The sequence below is a fragment of the Tamandua tetradactyla genome, chromosome 17 (assembly GCF_023851605.1).
Source record: "Tamandua tetradactyla isolate mTamTet1 chromosome 17, mTamTet1.pri, whole genome shotgun sequence".
NCBI classification, from domain to species: domain Eukaryota; kingdom Metazoa; phylum Chordata; class Mammalia; order Pilosa; family Myrmecophagidae; genus Tamandua; species Tamandua tetradactyla.
Window position 1 is genome coordinate 5,311,381 of NC_135343.1, and position 17,090 is coordinate 5,328,470.

Here is a 17,090-nt window from a genome sequence, read left to right on the forward strand (position 1 = left end):
AAGAGAGAAAAAATAAGATAAAATATATCAGAATAGAATTATGAGGCACACAACAACGTTCATGAGCTTTGAGGGACAATATGTTGAGTGAAATTAGCTAGAAACAAAAGGACAAATACTGTATGGTCTCACTAATAGGGACTAACATTAATGAGTGCACTTTGAGAGTTACAGTTGAGAACACAGCTTATCAGGACATAAAAGAGGGCAGAGATTGGCATTAGATGCCAAAGGAGTACAGAATGTTCAACAGGATTGACTGGAGAGGTCCAGAACTGGATAGCACAATACTATCTGATGGTAGCTCAATATTGTAAGTACATTTAAACAAAGCTGAATGAGAATATGTTTGAAAGAGGAAGGACAGGGGCATTTATGACACTAGAAGGAAAGACAGACGATAAAGCCTGGGACTGTAGGACTTAGCAAAACCTAGAGTGGACAATCACGGTGATTAAATGGACAAGTACAAGAATGTTTTTACCTGAAGGAGGAAAAAAGTGAATGTTAACCGAGTAAGGTGTTGAGAACGGGAAAAAGTACAATCAATGCAAACTACGGTCTATAGTTAACAGAAAGATTGTAATATGCTTCTATTAAATGTAACACAGGCAATATACAAATGCTAAATGTCAAAAAGGGGAGGTTAAGGGATTCCTGATGGTGGTGGTGTTTCTTCTTCTTATGGTATTTATTTTTATCTTTTACTCTTTATTTTTACCCTCTTTCCTTAAAGAAAGAACACATATCTACTATGTGACTATACCAGGAACCATTGATTGTTTACTTAAAGTGGAGCGTATGATTTGTGGATAAAACTGTTCAAAAATAAACAGAGAGGGCAGGCCATGGTGGCTCAGCAGGCAAGAATGCTCACCTGCCATGCCAGAGGACCCGGGTTCAATTCCTGGTGCCTGTCCATGTGAAAAAATAAAAAAATAAAAATAAACAGAGAGACACAAGTGCTGGAGAACATCTGCAGAGAGATGTGCCGATTCACTACTGGTAGGGAAGGTGAATGGTGCAGACCCTCTGGAGGGCAGTGTGGTGGCTCCACAGGAGGCTAAGTATAGGGTTGCCATAGGACACTGCAACCTCATAATTAGGTATGTACCTGGAAGAACTGAATGCAGGGACATGAATGGACATTTGCACACTGGCGTTTAAGGCAGCAGCATTCATGACTTGCAGTGAATGGAGGTGGCTTAAGTGTACATCGACTGATGAATGGAAGGGTGAACTGCGGTGTATATATACAATGGAATATTGAGCTGCAAGAAGGAATGAAGTTGTGAGGCACACAGCTAGGTAAATGAACCTTAAGGACATAAATGAAAAGACAGATATTACAATGCCTCACTCATATGGACTAATGATAATGTGCAAACACTGAGAATTGAATTTGAGAGCACAGCTTATCAGAGGAAGGTCTGTTAGAAAGGTTCCTAGATTGTAAGTTCTCACAGCAGTCATATCCATTCCTGAGCTGTAACTGTTATTTCTAAATTCTGAGATGTTGAGCTCTTTGTGTATAACCTGGATGTTCTCTGGAATTTTGGGTAACTGTGTGACACCCAAGACTCACAGCTAGAGTTCTGTAGCTATGAAAGTCAACATTATCCCATACAGTAACTATTTAAAAAGCTGAAAAAGAGATCAGACTTCAATTACAGATTTGAATGAAGCTGATCTGGGTAGGACTAAGGTAAGTCAGACTAAAGAGTAAAGGCATAATTCTAAATAGGTTTAGCCTCTCCTTTCCAGAAGATTTTTTTGTTTGTTTGTTTTTGTTTTTTGGGGGCTTGGGCAGGCTCCAGGAATTGAACCTGGGTCTCTGGCATGGCAGGCAAGAATTCTGCCACTGAGCCACTGTGGCACCACCCTACCATGCAGGAGATTTAAAAATTTCAACATCTCTGTGACTAATTTTTTTGGTATGCTGTATGGTGGGGTCACATTTCATTATTTTTCCATGTGAATATCCCATTATTGCAGCACCATTTGTTGAATTTGTTTGTTTATTTGTTTTTTGGGAAGTGTGTGGACCTGGAATCGAACCCGGGTCTCCCACATGGCAGGTGAGAATTCTACCACTGAGCTACTCTTGCACCCCTGTGTGATTGTATTTTAAAACTTCAACATCTGTGTGAGACCAAAGGAAGAGATGTTTATTTGGTGCAAAATTAGTATTTTCTGTGCCACACTATCTAATTTAACTTGTATGGTCAGTTTATTCAAACACCATAATTAATGGAACCTTGAATAAGGAGTGAGATCTTGTTGGCTTGTAAAGGCTAGTGTGATTCCCTGATACATCCCAGATTATTCTGGGCAAATGATTAAAAAGCATTTCCTAAGTTCCCTTGAGGTACTGGGTAAAATGTGGAAATATTAAACTTTCCTATTTTGGGAAGACCTGATATTCTCATAAGCATTGGGGACTATCAATTTAATAGGGCAAGCCTTTAATTTTGGGGCTTATAATTTATAAGCCAAATTTATATTTATAATTATGCCTAAGAGTCACCCCCAGAGAACCTCTTTTGTTGCTCAGATGTGGCCTCTCTAAGCCAACTCAGCAGGTGAACTCACTGCCCTCCCGCCTACATGGGACATGACTCCCAGGCAATGTGGAACCTGACTCCAAAGAGTGAGCCTGGCCCTGGCATTATGGGATTAAGAAAGACTTCCTAACCAACAGGGGAAGAGAATTGAAACAAAATACAGCTTTGGTGGTTGAGAGTTTTCAAATAGAGTCGAGAGGTCATTCTGGAGGTTATTCTTATGCAGAATAGAGATATCTTGTTTCCATTTTTGGTGTATTGGAGTAGGTAGAGGGGAATGCCTGAAACTGCTGAACTGGAATCCTGCAACGTTGACTCATGAGAGATGACTGCATAACTATACAGCTTTTACAGTGTGACTGTATGATTGTGAAAACCCTGTAATGGACACTCCCTTTACCCAATCAATGTATGGACAGATGAGTAAGAAATTTAAGAGAAAAATAAATAAATAATAGGGGAGAGTAGGGGCATGGGGAATTTTGGGTGTTCTTATTTACTCTCATTTTTATGCTTAAACTTACTGTTTCTGGAATCATTAAAATGTTAAAAAATCAATTGTGGTGAACTCGCAACGATATGATGATACTGTGAACCACTGAGTGTATCCTCTGGATAGTTATATGTGAATACAACTTAGTAAAATTGCATTTAAAAAGAAACAGAAAAGATCCATGTACGAGGGATGCTCGCATGCCACTGATGGTAGAAGCAAAAACTCCGAAACAACAAGAGAGTCCTTGAGCAGGGACCTGTTTAAATAAATCATAGCACACCCACAAAAGGGAATATTATGCAGTTTGGGGACAAGGAAGGGAGCCGGAGGTGGAGGGAGACGTTTGCTTCCCATTTTGTATCTGTGACTCATATCTTTGAACACATGTACAACTTTACTTTTATTAACGCTCTGGGTAGCAGATCTATGGGCCATTTTAGGTTGGTAGAATTTTTAGGTTAATTGAAGCAGATCAGTCTAAGGACTGTGCCTTGTAGAAGGAGTTAGCTAAAAAGATGTAACATTCTAAATTCAGCTATAGGTACCAAAAAAAAAAAAAAAAAAAAAAAGTCCAATCCAGCAATTCCACTGCTAAGGATTTAACTCATAATAAAGTTACTCAAATACACAGATACTTACTCCAGCACTATTGGTCACCGCAAAAATTAGGAAAACACCTTAATGTCCACATAGGAAGACTAGTTAGTTACATCAATCATGATGTACCCACAAAATGGAATTTTCTGCAGCTGCCTTAGGAGGTAGATCTTCATGTGCTACTATGGAAAGGGCTCCAGAATAGGCTACTAAGTGAAAAAAGCAGAGTACAGTATGATCTCAATTTGTTTAACTTAAAAAAATGCATATATAATTCCTAGAAGGATACTTAAGTATTAACAGCAGTTACTACTGGTGAAGGTTTGGGGGAAGGAGCACTTTTTCATTTTGCAATTTCTGTACCTGTGAACTTGCAATTGTTGCTTTTATTAAATACATTTTTAAAGAAAAAAAAGAGAAGGAAACTAAAGGATTTGAATGCAAAAAAAAAAAATTAAAATGGCACTCTGTGTGAAACCTCTTTCCTTACAAGAAATTTATTTTCATTCTTATGCTGTTTTTCAGCATAAGCTAAATAAGGGAATATTAATACATGACCCCTGCTGGACAGGCGGTGAGTTATCAGTCTCTAACTTTCTGTTCCAAACATAACTATTTTGTCCTCCTCAAAAATATGTTCACAAGACTCAATTCCCATTAATTATGGACTTAGTTCTAATTTTGCTTTGTTTTCAAACTATTTAGGCTGCTTTGGAGGGAGAGATGCTGGAGTTTGTCAACGAAGATATATATATATATATATATATATATATACGAATTAAGCTGCAAGGCACAAAAGGCATTATTTGGGATCTTAGAATTGTCATTGTGGGAGCACAGATTGAGGTACAACCCAAATGGTGTCCCGTCTTGACGTTTCCAGGCAAGGGCTTTTACAGAAAAAGATTACACAGTTTTGTGTGTGTGTGTGTGTGTGTGTGTGTGTGTGTGTGTGTGTGTGTGTGTGGTTGGTGCCATGTGGAATGCTCCATCTTCCCTCAGGTGAACAGTCTGCTGCGATGGTCATCTCCTGGCTTGTTTCTGGTGTCCAGGCGGCTCCAGGGTTTGGAGGAACACTGTTGCTATGCCTTGCACACTTCAGCAGCTCTCTGGCTGCGCTCCGCGTAAGAGTCTCCTCCAGAATGACCTCCCGACTCCATTTTCCACCTCGCAGCCATAGCAACTCTGTTTTGTTTTCTTTCTTTTAGCAAGTTATAGAATAACAGGATGGAACATCTAGTCAAGAGCCCTCAGATTTCAAACTGCACCTCTGCTGTAAGTGTGAGCATGTGACGTTCAGGGGTGTAAGCTTAAATTCTAGGTCCCCTAAGTTTTACTATTATTTTCAATTACATAAGTAGTACATGCTCATTGTAGAAAAAAATCAGCACATATAACAAATAAAAACAAAACAAACACCCAAACTCCAGCTCACAACTTGGTGACTACTACCCATAAAGAGTCTGGTTTGTATCTAGCTGCTGGGCAGCTGTCTCAACCTCCCCCCTTTTCACTCCTTCCCTCTCCCTAAAACCCCAGCCTACCATCCCCACCTCCTTTCCCCACATTCTGGAACAATTCTTCTATAATTAGCGCTCTGCCTTTTCTTATGTAAATCAATTTCCTAAGCGTCTACCCCTATTGCTCTCCTTCAGTTACCTGAATCAGCATGTGCCAGCCAGGTTAATAGAGAGTGAAGACCGAAAGAGGGGCTCTGAGAGGCTAGGTGCCGGCAGCCAGGCAGCCCTGTCAGTACCAGCCCCTCCAAGCAGCCCAGTTCTGCCTCTGCCTCTCCGTAGGTGATCGCAGCTGCAGGTTGAAGGAAAGGGGCCAGGGGGATTTTGAATTCTGCCAGTTTCAGTTCAAAGAGGATGCTGGAAGACTTGGCAATGCTAACAAACACACGGAAAGGCTTCCTGTGGGGATACCCACGGAGAGCACGCAGGGAAGTCATCATTTAAAGAGGTGCTTGCAAGGGAAATGGAAGGATTTTAGGTTTCTTAGGCTAATCTCTTTTTCCTCAACAGCATTATAGGCAGAAGCACAGCGTTTATCTCAGAGTTTGCCAGAAACTCCTGGGGAAAAATTATTTTTATCTCCAGGGTGCCAACATGACAAGACTATATATGCAAAGGAAGCACAAAGTTTACTGAGTCTTGGTCACGCAAATGGGGTGAATGCACTGGTGCTCCTGGATGGTGCACAAAGAGCCAAGCTTGGCCTGCAAGTTCTCAGAAGGGAGGGGCCCAGTTGAGGATGGCAGGGGCGTTTGAATTCTGGGACAGAACAGTGGCAAAGCAATTCTGTGTTCCAGACGTCTGTGTGTACGAGTGTGTGTCCACACATCTATCATTTCAAAAGTGAACAGTGACACAGAACAGTAACCATCAGACCTAACCCTGGTGGAACTGCCTGGACATACTCCACAGTATGGTCACATTCCTGGTTTTTGGAAGTGAGAAGTTAAATCTGGTGCGTGCACAGTGGCACTGGGCCACTGGTGCAGATGAGGTGGTCACCTACCTCCTAGAAGGCTGCTTGACCTCCAGGTGTTACTAGAATGGGCCAGTCTGTTTTCTAGAGGTCACTGACAAAGCTTCTGGGCCAAGACTTGATAAATGTTACATCCTAAAAATGTGGGTTGACGTGTCCTTCAGAACACCCAGTCTTGCTTGGATGATGTGTCACAGTGGCTGGACTATGGGCTGTCGTCTTCTCATTGTCTTAAGCTTTGCACAAAAATGCTGTTGATGTAGCTTCTCAGCACTGCCCAGCCTCGCTGGTTATTTAGATTCCGCTTGGGTAACGGGTCAAGGGGCTTTCCTGGCACGTGAAGACCCTCATGCCCAGGAATTGTAGCTTCATGGAACAGCCTCTCCTCCAGATGAAAGCAACGATGAAGACCTGGAAGGTCTCTCATGGCTTTGTGGGCTGCTTGTCTGGTCCTCGGCCGTCCGGCTGCTCCTGGAATAGACCTCAGAGCAAGGGGACCACAAGGAGGACAGCTACCAATGAGTCTCATCTTTGGCCCAATGGGAGAAAACTGGGATTAGTCACATCCCCCTTTTCAAGTTTGCCCAGTGCCTTTTGGTGGTGTCCACTCATTTTCCACTAGCCTTAGTACTTGACTGATTATTATGAATGGTAACCAAGGCCAAAGTTGTGGAATACAAATGTCATTTTGTTCTTGCATGAAAAAATGTGAAGATAACAGATGTTTTGGTAGTTCTGTTGAAAATGCAACCTGTGCTTGAAGAGGCAAAATCTAAATATGGTTTTATGCTTCAGCTAAGCCTTTTTTTTTTTTTCTTTTGGTCCACTCAGGTAAGATAGCACTATTTGAAGGTAAAATAAGGTTTGTAACAGTCTCATAATTTACTTTGTCAACCAATTATATAAGAGAGAGCAGAACCAACTATGACTATTATTACTGGTTTTATTTACCTCTCAAGTGAACAGTGCTTTAGAGTTCATATATGAGCAAGCACTTTCACACGCAGTACTTCATAATCTCACCCTCTTCCTTCAACTCCTTGGACTTTTAAGAACAAAGTTCAGGTTGAAAGAAAAGCTCACGGAGACTCACTGAATCTGACCTCCCCAGAGAGACGTTGGTCTACACTGGCACTCTTGCAACTTTCAAGCGTGGAGTGACTGTGTCTGGTGGCCTGGCATCTTAAGAACCATCTGGTCTCCTTTTTGAAGAGGTCTTCATTTCACTAAACAGCGTGCTGGCTGCAGATCTGGTCAGGATGTCCTTGGCAAGTGCCAAAAGACAATGAATCCCCACAAATGGTTTTGCCCAGGTAGAAGCAACAGGCCGAGAGAGTCTCCTGAGAACAGCTGTGCTAGTGAGATAACTGGCACCATGTGGAAAAGACTTGGAAAAAAACAAATACACAAACAACTTTCCAGATGCATATCTGGACCACACACCTGAAGATTTTAGGTGGTTTCTGAAACCACCGCGTCTGATATGAGTGGGACATATCTTGTGAGGAGTAAGCACACTTCAGAAGATGCTGTTGAAGTAAAGGACCAGTAAAAACACAGGCCAAGCATCATCCGCTGGGTTAAATTAGGAGTGTCCTTTGGACAGAGAATTCCACTTCCTTTGCTGACCAGCAGCCCTGCTGGAGAGAGCAGCGTTTCCTGGGGACAAGCGCACCTGTGAATTATGATGCATGACTCCTCTTATATTCACCCAGTGGAGATCCTATTTTGATAGTATCTGTATCCACCATTAACAAAAATGTGCTCCATCTCAAAGATGGAGCCCCGTCTATGAATGCTTCAACTTAACAAAGCAGTGGTTCTCCATTTTTTTCAATTGCATGTTTGCCCAAATTTAATGGATCTTTTTTTTTTTTTGGATGCATGGTTCATGAACCTGGGTCTCCTGCATGGAAGGCAAGCATTCAACCACTGAACCACCCATGTACTCTGAATTTAATGGACCATTTAAAAAATTTTATATAATTTTCTCATTTTCCAGCTTCAGGTGTCAGACTGAAATTAAGCACGTCTATGGCCCAGTCAGTCGGACAGAACTAAACCTACACAAATCTCAATCAGGTTCCTTCAGGAGGTCTGAGAAAATACCATAGGAAATGGGATTATAGGCTTTTGTATATCTGTGTTCAGAGACATTTAAGTCAGCTGATCATCTCAATTATAGAAATTACAGTTGCTCAACACACAAAACAGGTAAATACATTTGTGTATCTCTACCTATGCTTGTGCATTTTGTAAATGCTTATAAAAAGAGACCATCCAAAAGGAATTCTGCATTTGCTTCCAGTTACAGCAAGTTTTTAAAATAAAATACAATTACTTAACTAAGCTTCAGGACTGTTAAAAATAAATAATTAAAAAAAAAAACCTTTTGCTGAGACATTTGTGTTTCACTCACTGGAACCAAAGGTTCAAATATAGGATTATTCTTCACAAAGAGATGACAAAGACCCAATAGGCAATAGCTATCAATCAGAGTTACTGTTCTGTAGTAACTGTTCCACATTAAAAAGAAACCACTTCAGTAGTATGATCAAAATAAGAGCAACATAAACTACTCTTCTTTATGTTTCAATTTTGCTATTAGGTTTGAAAAAATGCTTCTTTAAGGGTTGTTTTTATCATCAAATCATTATATCAAAATGTTACTAATGTGCAATTCATCAAGACCAACAAGCCAGGCTCTCAACACTAAGCCTGGCACCCAGCTGGCATTCCAAGCTATTCTCAGAATGAATTTAACGTAAAATTTTTCTAGCTTTTGTTTAACTATAAATAAAAATATCAAGACAGTTCATTTCTAACGTAGGAGAACTTTGATTTTGGAGCTTTGCCCCTCAAACCTGGTCCTGATTACTGCTTTAACTCCTGCTTATACAATTCTACACAATTCTGGCAGAATTCAAGAGCACATACCAGGGTGTTGGCTTTTATGAATCTCCTGGGATGTGAATGTCAAGCTGACTGGATGAACTCTGGCCACAAATCCCAGACAAGCACAATGACTCTATTTATTCAGACTTGGCCGCCTGAATGCAGATCAACTCTGTGGGTAATAAATTTTCACAGGCCAAGAACTTCAGCATCAACCCAGCTGATCCTGAGAAGAAAAATGTACCCAGGGAAGTGGAGCTGGGCTGCAAAATTCTATATTATAATTGCGCATCTGCAGAGCGTTCAAAAGTGCCGATGCTTTTCAAAAGTTCTTTCTAAAAGCTCTGTTTTCTGCTATACAATTGTCATGTTAGAAAGGTACGAGGAAAACAAGGAATAGCTCCCATTACAATTGTCAATCTGCTCTTAACATTACCCCCACATGGTGGTCGTTATCCAGTGACCTCTACAGTAAGGAACAGAGCACCACAAAGGGAATGCTTCTTGTGCTACTTCACGAGAAGCAGAAAGAAACAAAAAGAGCTAAGAACAGCCACCTTGACATCTCGATGCAATGAGTGTGCAGAGTCTTGCTGAGACACGATTATAACTCTACGCATTATAAATAAGAAAAGAACTGGCTCCTGAACTGGCAGATTTACGCTAACTACCTAGATATCTATTACATTAATTGTGTGCTCTCCAAATATTGATTGGAGATTAAAAGGTAACTTTTCTTCAGAATGTAAGATGGAAATGCCGATAGGAAAATTTCCACTGCCTGTAAAATTGGAATTGTCAGTTTAAGTGAAAAAACCATGCTCATTTAAAGAAAAAAAAGGCTGTTATATAATTAAAATTAAGAGACTGTCTAATGTGTGTGGATAATGTAATTACTGGAAGCTGCAGGCACATATGCTATTCATTTCTGACCCCTGTTCCTTTACTCCTGAGCTTATATATTTGTCATCTCTGAGACACTGTCTGCAGGGGACACTATCTTGGCTGCTCCTTGCTGAATGTCTTAATCTGTGTCCCTCTCCTTATGTCTTTGTATAGTAATTTCATCAAAGTATTTGCTTGTGTCCAATCTCCCAAGCTTGCACTGGGGAGGTAGAACTCATCACTTTTTTACTAAGTGGAAAGACATGTAAAACAATTTATCACTACCCTCCATTCCATCTAAAATCTCCTCTAGTTCTTAGTGCCCCCAGGAATAATTTTGTCTTAAGTCTTCTAATTTCTTCATATTAGTCTTCAGAATTATTAAAACCAACAGTTACAGACAAGGAGATAAAGTATACCTGTGTCACCTATCCTTGATTTACTCAGATACATCAGAAATCAGATTCTCAAATCTGTCCTATTTCCAGTTTGACTCTCATCATCCACATGAAAACTGTAGGAGCATCCGGGAGGATGGGCTTCTGTTATAGTATATATAATATTAAACAATTACATTCCTGAGCTTTCTAAAGGCCGGACTAAGCAACCCCTGTCACAACCCCCGCTTTAGAGATCAAGTCAAAATCGTGCTCTCCTTGCTAGGCAGGCGTGAAGAAAAATCCATCTTCTTGGTTTGGGAGGCATCTGTTTGAGATAAATTATAATGTACACTTTTATCTTAATACAGCTTGATGTCAATCCTGATTAAGAATGTTATAGACACCTCCACGGAGAGTGGAGAGACACTTTACTCTTAATTAAATAGGTTATTTGTACATTATTCTGTAGTTAATCTATGATCTTTGGTCTTATCTTTCTCCATTTCTGTCATCACCTTTGATCTTTGGATAAGACTAAGTTGAAAAATCACCATGCTCAGAATAAGACATAAGGAAATAGGAAAGGTTATCTCTGATACTGAGTGATGGATAGTAGAAATGCCATCCATTCAATTCAATTCAATATTATTCATTTGTTTATGCATCCATTCAACAATATTTAGCACCTCTTCTGTTTCAAACATAGTTTCTGCCCTCAGGAAAGTTCCAGTCTGGTTATTAGAGACAGATACTAAAAAAGGAAACATTTGAATATATAATTAAAATTATGATAAGACCAAAGAACAAAGGTTAAGGCTGTCATGAGAAAGACTAGGCAGGAGTCCAATTTAGGTAAGGGCGGTGGAGGGGTGTGCGCCATTCTGAGGAAGTGAAAATCATACTGCATCTACCAGATGAGTAGATATTAGCTCAACAATAAATAAGAGAGCCTGTGGGGTCCCTGAGGCAGCTGGGCTTGGCTTTTGGGAGTTGCTGAAAGAAGGCCCAAGTGGCTGAAAGGAATGAATGAGCTCTATGTGAAATGGAGGGTGAGAAGTGGGCAGAAGCCAGACCATGCAGGGTTGTGCTGGCCACATTACAGGCTCTGGACTTTATGCTAAAGGAAATGGGAAACCTACTTAAGATTGCAGATCTAGGCATGACTTGATCTGATTTACGTTTCTAAAAGATCACTGTGAAGAGGCTGCATTACAGATGGAGAGAGGTGGAAACATGGTAACTATAGTACAGTGGTTTAGACTAGCCAAGATGGGAAGAAGTGGATGGGCTGACACTCAACTTTGGAAGTTGGATTTAAAAGACTTGGAGATTAAACAAACACCTGAGTGAGAAACAGGGCACTGTCAAGGGTGAATCTGATGTTTCTGGGTGTCCAGAAATGCTAGTTTCGGAAATGGGAACAATCACACGAGGAACATATTTGTGGGTGTATGGGTAGAGGTGTGGCAAAGAACAGAAGACCCATATTGGAAAGATTGAGTTTGAAATGCCTGTGAGAAGTCAAGTGGAAAAGTCAAGTAGGTCTGAAGTTTGAAAGAAAGTTCTGAGCTGAGAACAGAAATTGTCAGGAGTTAAAATTGTCAGCAGTTAAAAATTCAAAGCCATGGGAATGGAGGAGACCACACACACACACACAGAGAGAGAGAGAGAGATTGAGAGAGAGAGAGAGAGAGAGAAAATGGAGGGGAGAAGAGTTCTCAGGGCCAAATGCAAATGCTGGAAGACTTCAACACCAGAGATTGAGTAAAGGAGGAATAGTCAGTAAAGGAGCCTATAAGAAACAGCTGGTGAGGAAGGAAATGAACTAGGAGAGTGTGTTTCAAGAGCAGTGTGTGATTCAAGAAGGAAGGAGGGATGGACAGTGTTCAGTATGGTAAGATGAGGAATGAGAAGAGCCCAGTACAATTGGCTCTGCAGAGGTCACCAGTGACCCAAGAAGGAGCAGTTCTGGTGGAGTGGGGTGTTTCTGGTGTCTGGTGGTTTCCTTATTTGAGTGTGAACTCATTCATAGAGGACAGAAATGCAACCCGTTACATGGAAATACATAAAACGGAGCTCTGAAAAAACTGAGAGTAAAGGCAATTCAGAGAGTCCGTGCTAGGGATGGATTTTTAATTAGAGAGTAGTTTCCTCAAAAAAGTTGTAAAATTGAAATCATACAGAGTGTGTTCACTGACCACAATGGAATTCACCTAGAAATAGAAACCAAAAAAAAAAAAAAATAATAAGAGTTCTAAGAAGCCTCCAATTACTTGGAAATTAAACAACACACTTCAAATAATCCACGAATCAAAGAGGTAGTCTTTTTGAGCTTGAATGACAATGAAAATATAAAACATAAAAATTTGTGGGATGTTGGGTGCACAGATGGTTCAATGGCAGAACGCCTGCCTTCCATGACGGAGACCCGGGTCCAATTCCTGGACCATACACTGCCAAAAAGAAAAACAATTTGTGGATGCACCTAAAACAGTGTGCTGAGAGTAAAACTGATAGCACTGAATACTTAGATAAAGGAGGACAACTCTCAAACCAATAATCTAATCTCCCACATCAAGAAACTAGAAAAAGAAGAGCAAAACAAACCCAAGGCAAGTAGGAGGGAAATCATAAAGATAAGAAATCAATGAAATTGAAATCAGAAAAACTAAATAAAGAAAATCAGTGAGTTCATTGAAAAGATTGATAAAATTGATGAACTAACATGAATAGTAAAGAAAAAAAGACAAATGATCAATATAAAAAAATAAAACGGCTAAAATTATAGTCTCTGCTGACATCAAAAGGATAATAAAGGATACCATGAACAACTCTACACAAATAAATATGGAAACAGAGATGACACAGATGGACTACTTCTTGAAGAGTGCATGTTACCGCAACTTGCCCAATACAAAACAATTTGAATAGCCCTGTACAATTAAGGAAACAGAATTTTTAATTAAAAAAAACTCTTGAGAAAGAAGTCTCCAAGCGATCTCACTGGAGAATTCTGCCAAACACGTAAAGAAGAATTAATGCCTGTTCTACATAATCTCTTTCCGGAAAGAGAAGAGGAGGGGGACACTTTCCAATACATTTTATAAGAGCTAGTATTGCCCTGATCTCAAAACCAGACAAACATAGTACAAAAAAGAAAACTTCAGGTCATTATCTCCATGAACATAAAAAAACAAATGTGCGCCGAGGATGTGGGTCAACTGGAATTCTCTTACACTGCTGGCAGGAGTGTCAACTCGTACAACTTTTTGGAAAATGGTTTGGGATAATCTTCGAAAATGGAACCAGCACCCCCTACGTACAACCATTTCCACTTCTGGACATGGACTCAGTAGAAATGTTTCCATATGTTCCCTAAAAGTATAGACCAGGGTGTGAATAACAACACTACTCCAAAAGTCCAAACAGCAGTCAGATGGGTAAGTCAATGATGGCTTACTCATATAATGGAATACGATGCCGCAATGGAAATCAACAAAGTCCGATGACACGCAACAACACGGATGAATCTCACAAACATAGTGCTGAGTGAAAGAAGCCAGATGTACAAGTACAGGCTATATGATTCCATTGATACACATTTTTAAAACAAGCAGAATTAGTCAATGGTGTAAGAAAACAGGACCCTGGTAAGTATGGGGCGCGCTGCAAGGCAGGGGGCATGGGGAAGCCCAGGAGGCTGGGTACATCTACCTCTTGATTTGGGAGCTGTTTACAGGAGGGTGTTTGGTTTATGAATATTCATCAAGCTGTATACTTAGGATATATGTGCTATTCTCCACGGATGCTGTATTCAATTGTCAATGGACTAAAAAGAAAGCCAACTGGATCCGGCAACATGAAGATAAGGCATGATTTCAAGTTTGGCGGAAGTGGTAGGCTTTGAGGAGACAATCTTTGTTCCATTTTTACGTCTGGAGGACACTGGGGCAGAGAAGGTTCAGGGTGTGGGCCAAGGCCACAGGGCTCCCAAGGGGCAGGCGACACAGCCTGTGCTCTCCATCATTAGACAGTTTTCTTTTCTTTGAGAACACAAAGGCAATGAGGAGGGAAGGAAGCAGCAGGCAGGAGCATTTAAGGCACAAGAGTCTGGGGATCTCTGAGGAAGGGTTAACAGGGGCAGCCCCTCAGAGCGCTAGGAGACATCAGCTGAGTCCAGCGGCTGTGCAGGACCGTAAATAACCAGTCCAGTGTTAGAAAACCATAAGGATTTTAGCATACTATGTTTACTGAGGCAAGGGAATGCATAGTGCCTTTTTGAAAGATGTGGGGGCAAGGGGTAAACTCTGGTTATATCTGGAAGAACTGTTGGTATTACACCTTGAACTCTCCCACGATGGCAGAGCACTGAGGCTGCCCGTATGTGCTGGATGTGGACAGATTCCAGCCTCGCAGGGCAAAAATCATATTTTGGCTTTGGAGAGAAAAAAATACCCTATAATTAGTCCTGTTTAAAAGCATGGAATTACTTTTTATTTTTTATTTTATTAGGCCAAGGTATAATTATAGGCCAAAGCAGGAGAGCTTAATATAATTAGTGTTGAAGCAATAACTTAAACTACCACATACAAAACCACTGTCTGGGGTCTTAATTAAGAGAAAAGGATTACTGTATAAAAACATCCACCCTACAGCTCCTTTTATTGTAAAAGATAGGAAGATGTGGCATACATGTATAACTGAGAAATTAGGATTTAACAAGTGATTATGATTACTGAATCATTAAATGGATATTTCTTTTTACTTTCTAGTACATTAGAATAGACAGAGGAGATACCTGAAATTACAGAACTGTAAGAGCTGCCTTGATCTCTGATAATCATTGTAGAGTGATATGGCCTTTATCTTGTGATTGTAAAAACCTTGTGACTGGCCCCTACTCGTACTCCATTATCTTGTTTTTCAACTGTAAAGTCTTATGATCACTAATGTTTATTAATGAAGGAGTAGGAGTCAGCTCAGAACTAACCCACCCCAATTCCTAAACTACCTCGCTAGATGAAGCTGGATCTAACCAAAATGGGCCGGCCTGGCCTGTGCAGTAGCTTAGACTTAACCTTACAAGTCACCTATACCTCATTCTCATATTAAAACTCATACCCATCATCACAAGAAGGTCATCCTTTTCTTACATGCCTTCTGTGACGAAGCATGTAATCAATCTGAGCAAGCTCAATAATTAGATCACCTCTTATTACGTCATCTGGAGCCACTGTGCTCATTATCCTAAAACTGCCCATCTTTTGATGCTATAAAACCATGAGCATTACTGCAGTTCTGGGAGACAGATTTTTAGGCTGATCGGCCCTCTGATCCCCTGCTTTGCACCTAGCAATAAACTTTTTTTCTATTTGGAAGCCTCAGTGTCTCAGGAATTGGTCATTTGAGCTCATTAGGCAGAGAATCCCCTGCTTTTGTCTGGTATCATATACACTGGAACCAAATGCAAGAAGGAAGAACAGGCCTGAGCGTTCCTAGAACAATATTAGCAGTGGCTACGGACTGAAAGCAAGCAACTGAAGAAAGCAAAATGAGTGAAATAAAACTTTTATTGCCTCAGAGAATGTGTATAATACACTCTTGATAACAAATTTTTTAAAATTGATTTTTCAGTGGAAATATTTCCTGGATAGACTCAGGATTCTTCCTAAATTAAAAAATGTCTCGCTGAATGAAATGGTCTTTGAAATCTTTTTCTAATATAATGTAAAACATGGTTTACAAGTTTGATATGATTTAATCCACAAAATTCCTATCTGAGCCTCTCAATGGGAAAACACACAAAGAAAATTAAATCATTTACTTATAGTCACATATATGAGGCACCAAAATTAGGAGTGCAATCATCCTGTATTTCTGCTAAGAGACATCTAACCGCCCAGTGTGCTACCCAGGAACAAACCTTTAGGTTTTTACCCACAGCACAAGAGGCCCTCCTTGCTCAGGGAATCTTCCTTCACTTGGGTTTGCTCTCTTGCCAATCCAATTTCTTATTCATTGAGTTCTATTTCAAATCCATTTCCTTCTTTGGCACCTCCTCTTCTCTCACAAGGCACGCAACCTCTTCTGTGAGTTCACAACCACATTCTATACACTCTTCCTGTAAAATTTCCTTTGACTTTTTATTTCTCCTCCAAATATTCTCTCTCCACTATTTGAACTTGCTGTCTAGAAGCCAAATCACTTGCATAACATTTCATCACACCTCTGTGTAAAAGACCCCATTCCAAAATCAGTCGAAGAGTATAAGTATCTTGTGTTGTGTGTAAAAATGACTTGTAGAAATGCCCTCTCCATTGTCTTTATACCTACCACATTTAGGCCAACTTGACACAATATAATAGAGGTGATGAGAAAAAGGAAACAGAAGCATAAGAAAAACCTGTCTTGACTGTTTTAAAACTTGCTTTAAAATAAACATTTCTGAAATGCAGAAGGAAAAGGGATGAATATTAAATGGATATTTTTTCATCTTAACTGACTGTTCAGAAGAGTATTTATAAACCCCTAGCTGATAAATCGAAGGCGGGGAGAACATTTCAGGCGCATTCATCATTTAAGACAAACAATCTATACTGAGAACGATTATTTTTTATTCATCATTTTAGCTCACCTCTACGTTCGCAGCTTTTCTCAGTGTTAATAATATCTGTGTAAGACTGCTCAATATTTAATGCTATGGTTTGCCTGTTGCATGCTGATGAAGTTCAGGCCACATGTTTGATCTCCAGAAGGCCAGTGAGCCTGGCAGAGAAGAAA

At 40.2% G+C, this 17,090-nt stretch overlaps 1 protein-coding gene across 3 annotated transcripts in view; it reads right to left on the bottom strand.

The window, feature by feature from the left end:
* The window catches only part of AFF3 (ALF transcription elongation factor 3), a 586,201-nt gene that overhangs the window by 100,698 nt on the left and 468,413 nt on the right, over positions 1-17,090 (bottom strand). The window lies entirely within an intron of this gene.